Source organism: Cavia porcellus, unplaced genomic scaffold (genome assembly GCF_034190915.1).
Source record: "Cavia porcellus strain 051 isolate PalLab524CR breed Dunkin Hartley unplaced genomic scaffold, mCavPor4.1 scaffold_16, whole genome shotgun sequence".
In the NCBI taxonomy this organism is placed as follows: Eukaryota; Metazoa; Chordata; class Mammalia; order Rodentia; family Caviidae; genus Cavia; species Cavia porcellus.
The window spans coordinates 32,573,511-32,581,251 of NW_026947499.1; the positions used below are offsets into that span (position 1 = coordinate 32,573,511).

General features: G+C 45.9%; 1 pseudogene; it reads left to right on the forward strand.

The window, feature by feature from the left end:
- The first annotated feature begins 6,142 nt into the window (after positions 1 to 6,142).
- On the forward strand, positions 6,143 to 6,511 carry LOC100721937 (membrane protein BRI3-like; annotated as a pseudogene).
- Positions 6,512 to 7,741: the final 1,230 nt, after the last annotated feature.

Below are 7,741 nucleotides of genomic sequence, written 5' to 3' on the forward strand. Positions count from 1 at the left end.
GTATTCGGCAGGAGATGGTCTGGGTTGACCAGGGCATTCTGTTGGGCTCCTAAGAGTCACTCCAGAGTCCAAGGTACCTGATGATATCAGGATTTGGCTGGCTCTGTGCTGCAGGCACAGACAAAGCCAGGGAGCCAGCCTTTTCACCATTTACACATGTTCTTTTCTACCTGCATGTAGAGACGCCTGAGGGGCTGGTGTTAGAGTCAGGGGCCTAGATAAGGGACACTGAGACTGCACCTCTTTATTCATTGCTTATTACTTAACAAAAATCACTACATCAAGATGCTAATATTTTATAGGATTAATTAAATTAGTATGAGTTTGTACATGTTTCATCATTCAGGTGGGCCTGAATTGAGGCCAACAGGGAACCAGAGCATCCCTGCTGGGCTCCTGCTAGTGCTTGATGTCCCCAGGCAGCTGGATGTGGCCAGAGCCTCTGGGAGGAAATGGCCAATACAGGAATGGGAAGAGCTCTTCCTGTCACTTATTGAACTGAGAGACAAGGACAACAGCTACTCTGTGAGTCTCAGTGTCCTTTGGGTGGAGAGGCACCACTTCTGCCCATGTCCAGCTCTCTGAGAATACCTGTTTTAGCTTAACTTCCTAACCAGCCTTCATATTCTAGAATCCCATCACCACCTTATTCTTCCTATTCAACAATTCCTGTCATTCGTGGCCATTAGTTCTTCTCTATATGTGTTAGAATCAGTGTTTCTATCTCTGTAGGAAACCTTGATAAGATACTGATTGAAATCAAATTGGATTTCTAAATTAATGGGGAAGAACAGAAGCCTTTCTAACATCATAGTCTCATCTATTTCTCCATTTCTCTGTACAACTGTTGATGCCTATCATCACGCTTTCATAATTTCTTGCTATACAACTCAGTGCACTGGGACAGCCCCACCATTCTCCTGTGAAGCTTCTCCAAGGAGGGGACACAGGGAGGGTGTTATGGTTTGTGCCTAGATGTCCCCCCAAAGCCTCATGCAGTTTTAGATGGGGCTTTTTGGAAGTGGCTGAACCTAAAGTATGTGATTGATTCATAGCACAATGCTGAGATTAAGGGATTAAGGGTGCTGGGATTAAGGGTGTGAATGCTACACCCCTCCCCCCTAGGGTGGATAGCCTACATACAATATAAGGGACAGAAAAAGTCTTCTCTCCTCTCTTTCCTCTCTCGTGTTGCTTTTGCTGTCTTCTACCACCATGAACTGTTGCCCCTCTGCCATGTGGCACCTTGCCTTGGAGACAGTCGACTATGGACTAAAATCTCTACAAACTGAGCTAAATAAATCTTTCCCTCTTTAACTTTGAATGTTAGGCATTTTGTTTCAGCAACAGGAAAAGTAACTAAGGAGAGGGGTAGAGTCAGAAATGTGGAGAAAAATTCTTACTCATCTCTGTTTTACTGAGCCCTGAGTGGGAAAAGACAGAGTGTGGCTGAGCAGATTCACTCAGCATCTGCCACAGACAATACCAGTCATGCAAAGAAGGACCCTGAGTTGCTAAGTCAGGCTCTTGCCCTGATCCTGTCACAGAAGTTCAGAACCACTTGTAGACTCAATTTTCCCATTTACCCTAGGTGGGACTGTGATCTCAGGCCAGGTATAGATCCTTCCTGGTATAATGAACGTACTCACATTCTATAAATGGGATTGAATAGATGACCCCTCAAATTCCTGCCCACTTAAAAATTCAGAATATGATCTTTGCCATTATCAAAGTTGAAGTCAACCTGAATCAGGATGGCCCTAAATCCAATGTCAAGTGTCCATATAAAAGATAGAAGAGGAGAAGACACAGACACAGAGAAGCCACCGAGGATGGCAGAGGTTAAGCAATTGACCATAAGCCAGAGAGCACCTGGAGTCCCAGGGAGCTAGAAGGAACAACCCTCCCAGAGCCTGTGAAGGAAGCCTGCTCTGCTGACATTTTGCTTCAGACTCTGGCCTCCAGCACAGACAGAGACAGAACCACTGCTGCCCTGTGCCCATCCATGAGGTGGTGACATACACCAAAGCACCTGACACCTTCATCCTCAGATCCAAGAAAATAGGAAAAAATGTCATTTCTCCAAGAGAGAAATAGAACTGTATTCTACTCAAAAAAATTGAATGAGCAAGTTTGAGAAGGTTGGTTCCATGTTGTCCACATAGGACAGGCTGGGCACTCACCTTCCCCTATGTAGGAGCATCAGGGAGTGTCAGAGCCAGGCACAAGGACTCTTGGCATATGAGAACCAGCCACAAGTGTCAAGCAACAAAGAAAGAGGGGGACAGGACCAGATGAAAACTACCTGATATAGTATGTGTCATCAGCAGCAGACAAAAGAACCCAGGCTCCCCAAACTAATAGAGTAGGGCTTGTTTTTTAGATTTTTTTGTTTGGTGTGGTTTTGGTATTGATTTTGGTTTGTTTGGTTGGTTGGTTGAGAACAGGGTTTATATTTGAAACTGCACAAAGGTAACCCACAGTCAGCTAGAATCTACTTGGGCTTTCTCAAAAACTAATGATATATCCAACATCAGTGGAGAGATAATCCAGGTCTCAGAGCCTGCCAGGAAACACTAGGCTAACAATGAGAATGAACTTGTCCTATATTCTTGAGGCTTGGGATGTGAACCAGGGTTATCCACAAAGACAAGAAAGCAAGAAGGATCAAGATTGCCACAGTTGTGTCAAGTTGAAACTCCTCCTAAGCACCACCTCAGTCCCCAGAACTAAGGGACCAACAATGCCGTGGCAACCACTTGAGCAGAGCTCTGTGGACAACTCCAAGAACAACTTCAGTCATATTTCAGACTGTATGGGGGGGAGATGTGCACATTGAGAGAAAGAGTCCAGCTGGTGGGATTCTCGGAGGGCCAGGAGCTATGTTCTCAGGGAAGAGCCCAGGTCTCAGTTACACTGTTGCCCTGCATGCACATGCACTTGGCTCTTCTTCTGAAAAGGTGACTGCTGTCCCCAATGATGATGGGGTACCAGGCAGCTTGTGTATGATTATGTGTGTGTGCATGTATCATGTGATTGTGAGATGCATGCATGTGTGTGTACAAGTAGAGACCTTTGGGCACTTCCCAGCTGGAACAGATTCAGCCCTTGCCAAGGCTCAGACAGATTCCTATGGATAACAGGATTTCCTGGGGTGAGGAAGGAGGTGGATTCTTAGAAATCCTGGTTTGTAGCAAGCCTCACCTTAGTGCTAGATATTCAGCCCCACACAAAGAGAGAGAAGCCCTGGAAAATGTCCCCTCCTCCTTTTATTACTGCCCTGGGTGACCCAGCATCTCTGGGCTTTGTGCCTTAGGGGAAACCTTCCTTTTACCGCTCAAGCCCAGTCCACTTTTGCTTCAAGCTGTCTTCTCAGACCTAGGGACAGGGAGGCTCCATGTAGAAGAAAAAGAATAGCTAGAAGCCAGGAGGTCTAGCAACAAGGATGGGTGATCAGCCAGGGGTCTAATTCTGAGAGATCCTTGTCTGGCTGAGACACAAAAAAAATTGGCTCTGAACACAATGTCTATGTAGAAAACTACGGTGTAAGATATACCCAGCCTCTGCCTGCTGCCTGAACCATGTGTCCAGAATGGCCAAGTAGAGATGTCGAGCCTACTGAGCAGGAGGGAAGAGGCCAGGCATCCTCTATGACTTGTCTCCTGGGAAGAGGTCTTGGCCTAGTATGTTCTAAGCTGGGTATCCAAATCCTATGACCTACACAGAGCTGGGGACCCAGGTCCTGCTTGGTAAAGGCAGATTACAGTGGAATTGTGAAAGCACCAAAGCAGGGCCTTTGTGTAGGGGAAAGACTTGAGAAGCTGCCATATTGTCTGTGCTGGAGACTCCTCAAAAGGGCTGGGTGCTGTGATGAAGTGCAAAATTCCCCCTGAAGATCTATCTAAACCCTAACCAGACCTTATTTGGATATGTAATTAAAGGTTAGGATGGCCCTAAATCCAGTGACAAGATCGTTTTAAGAGAAACTAGAGGGGCATTGCCCTTGGCCCCACAATGTGCCAACCACACATCACCAAATCACAACCCTGGCCCTAGCATATTCCTCAAGGATCTATGCCACAGGTGCTGTTTGGGGTCTGCCATCATCACACAACCCCCTGGAGCCTGGCTCAAGGAGCAGTGGCTTAGAGGGATGCCAAGAATCACAGATCAAAGTTTGGTTGACACATACGAGTGTAAACAAGGTGTCTAGAGAAAGAAACTCCTAAAGTTAATATGGTAAGAGGGACATCCAGGAAAATGGCAGACTGATAAGCAGCAGATAAAGAGCCTCTCTGAGATTTGCTGTCCAGACACTGGAATATAGCAATGGGAGGAAGAGAAGAAAGAGAGAGTGGGTCCCCTAGACCCAGCAAAGACCTGAAATGAGAATTAAAGACCCCAGGGAGAGCAAAGAGAGAGATTTCAATGTAGAAGGTAAAAGGTGGCACTTTTTCCCTAAATTGGGGCTCACTGCGTGGGAAAAGCAGTTCAAACCTCTGGACACGCAGGGACTGCTGGCAACCCCAGAGGCCTCCACAGAGAGATGCAGCAGTGGACATGGATGACTGCACTGGCAAATGGTGAGTGCTGCCAGAATGGATACCCACTAAAGAAGGCAACTGGCCAAGAGCCATCTTGGAGAGGGACCAAGTGAGCTTTGAACTCAGAACAACTTGCAGCTCCATCCAGCAGCTCCCAGCTGAATTTGAGCCCACAGAAGATAGGCTGACTGCTGCAAGGTGAATGGGTCTGGCCTCAGCCTCATGGCCAGAAACCAGCCTGAATTTCACAAGAAATAAAGGTGCAGACTCACTGATATTATCCACTGCAGCCAGGATTGAAGCAAGAGGGAGAAGGAGGTGGGGCCTTAAGTCCCGAGGGAGATGTTCATTGAGAACATGGTGCTTCGTGTGTCCAAACTAGGAGGCCATGGGCTGTGCTTCTGAGTGAGGATCTATCCACTAGAAGAGCTGGGATCAGGGGTGGCTGTCAGATCTAGGTAGAGAGGAGCCATGTCACAGGATTTCTCTTGGGAGTTGATGAAGTGTTCAGAAACTAGCTAGTGGTGATAGTCATACTTGTGAATGTATAACACCCACCAAAGTGTGCCTGGACAAGAGTGAATTTCATTGTGTATACATTATGACTCAGGAAAAGATTTGGAATTGTTGCCCATACAGGCTGAGTGATTGGGTGAAGGGGTTCCCTCTAGAAACCTTTCTTCATTTCTGTATCTTTGAAGGTTTTCACTGTAAAACAGGAGAAACTGAATAAGGAACACAGCCAGGTGTCTGTGGGATTAGACAGATTTCTTTTTACCCATTACCTTGGGGTTTCCTGCTGAGATTGCCTGTTCTGTGGCACTAGGCTAGGCTCAGGCAAAATTGACTGGCTGTCTGAGCATCAAGGAATCTAAGAGCAGGAATTGGGTTTGTTAAAACATCACTGAAAACTCAGAATGAGTTGGAAGCAGAACCCCCAGGAACTACACCAGAACCATACTGCCCAGTCAGCTTGGGGAGGGCCTGCCACCAGTCAGGATGCAAGGTGTGAGTGTACATGTGCGTGCATGTGTGTGCAGGTAAAGCAGTATGTGTAAACATGTGTATGAGTGTGTGTGAGTGTGTCAGTTTTAGCTGGTGCACATCTTCCTGCTCAGCAGTCTCAACCATGGCTTGGCCATGCAGCCACAGGCACCTCTTCTCCCACCAGAGATCCCAAAGGACAGCAACCACATCACCTTGCCAGCAGCCACATAGAACCACAGGAAGACGACATGCCTCAGTCAACCCCCAAACTTCATGACGTGGTGGGTCCTGATTCTCTGGACCCCTGAATGGAAAGGAGCCTGGAAAGCAAGATTCTGACCCTCCTGCTGTTCAGGTCGAGAGCACCCCTGGCTGACTGTTCCTCAGCTGTCACAAGAAATTGTTAAATACCTGTTTCTATATATTCTTGGCTCTACATTGTTTCCTCCTATCTGCAGCTTATCCCATGGGGTCTTCATCATTTAGTTTTAGGTTTAAGTGCAATTAACACCAATCTTTTCCTTTATCACCTTTATGATTTACTTTATTAAGAACATAATCTTGGGTCGAACCACCCGGGCCAGAGCAGGTGATCGGTGGGCCAAGCCGCCATGGACCACAAGCAGCTGCTGCAGGAGCAGCCGCCCACCTACATCCCGGAGGCTGGCCAGGGGACTATGTGTGCAGCGCGCCGGGCTATGAAGGCATCCCGAGCCTAGGAGGCATCCCAAGCGCGCCCCGCCACCACCCTACCCCTACCTCGTCACAGGGTGTACAGCATCTACGGTCACTCGGTCACTCGGTACTGGGCAAGCTTCATCATGGTTGTCAGACGCTGCCTGGGGTGCAGAGTCAGCGTTTTGGAGGGCTGCTTCAGCTTCCAGGGCACCTTCCTGGCCATCATGTTTCCCTTTAGGTTTATCTGCTGCTTTGCCTTGAGGAAGCGAAGATGTCCCAACTATGGAGCAACCTTCACCTGAGAGAACACACCTGGCTTCCTGAGAGTCAGCTGTCTTTTCTAATGTAAATGTGTACAGCAAGTTTCTAAAGTGTTTTGTAAAGTGAGGTGAGATAGCACTGGCATGTGCCAGTTTAGGTCTCACAGAGGATGGGAGACAACACCCCTCTCCAGGCTAACAACAGCTCAAACAACATTGCTTTTATTCTGTTTTTGTTTTTGTTTTTGTTTTGTTTTTGTTTTTGCAATCTTCAATTTGAGAAAGATGAGAAATACTGTTTTAAATAAATGAGATTCATTTATTTTTAAAAAATAGAAAAAAAACGAAAAAAAAAAGAAAGAAAGAACATAATCTTGTGCTAGGGGTACAGCTCAGTGGTACCCCTGGTCTAGCATACATGAGGCCTTGGTTCCATCCACAGATAAGAAAAAATCTTGCCTGCTTTGAGGACTTGGAGATGTTTCACAGTATTCTTCTATAAATATGGCCAAGTTTTCCTTTCTCTTGGTAATGTAGATGGAATTTATGGATTTATGAGGTTTGTGATGTACTTTTGCTTTTTCCAGTCAGCCACCCATCCGAGTTCTCTCCTCAGAAATAGAATACATTTTCATGCAGCCCTAGAATTGGTCTTAATGCCCTCCTGAGCTACTGGGGTATTTTCCAGTCCCTGAACCAAGATCACAATGACCCACACCTGAGGGCTGAGGCACCCTTCCTGATATTTTTCCTCCAGATGATCTTGTTGGCCCTTTGCCTTCAGAGACAATAACACTTTGCACTGTGGTTTCCACTTAAATTAGACAGAATTGCTGCATTTCCTTCCCTTCCACTGATGACACGAAAGGCAAAATAGACCAGTTACTCCAGGTTTTCTGACAGCATGAGAACTCAGACATGACTTCCCTGCTGCAGAGGTTGGAACACTCCATCGCTAAGGAGAAAAGGTTAATTTCATAAATCAACAGATAAATTCCATTTCTGATGACAAATATTATTTATATCTCTGAGTAAACAAAATTAGAACAAATATTGAAGCAAATGCAATTTTTAGCAGCATTTCAATGAGATTCATAAAACCCAGAGATTAGAGTTGATAACCTCTATCGTTAAAATGTACACCCAGATGCTCCCTGCTCTCAATTCATTAACATGTAAGGTGATTTATTTTTTCTAATTTTTTTTTTATTTAAAGAAAAGGAAACAAAAAAATACATGGAGATAAAAAAGGGTAGAAATAGTACAAAATGA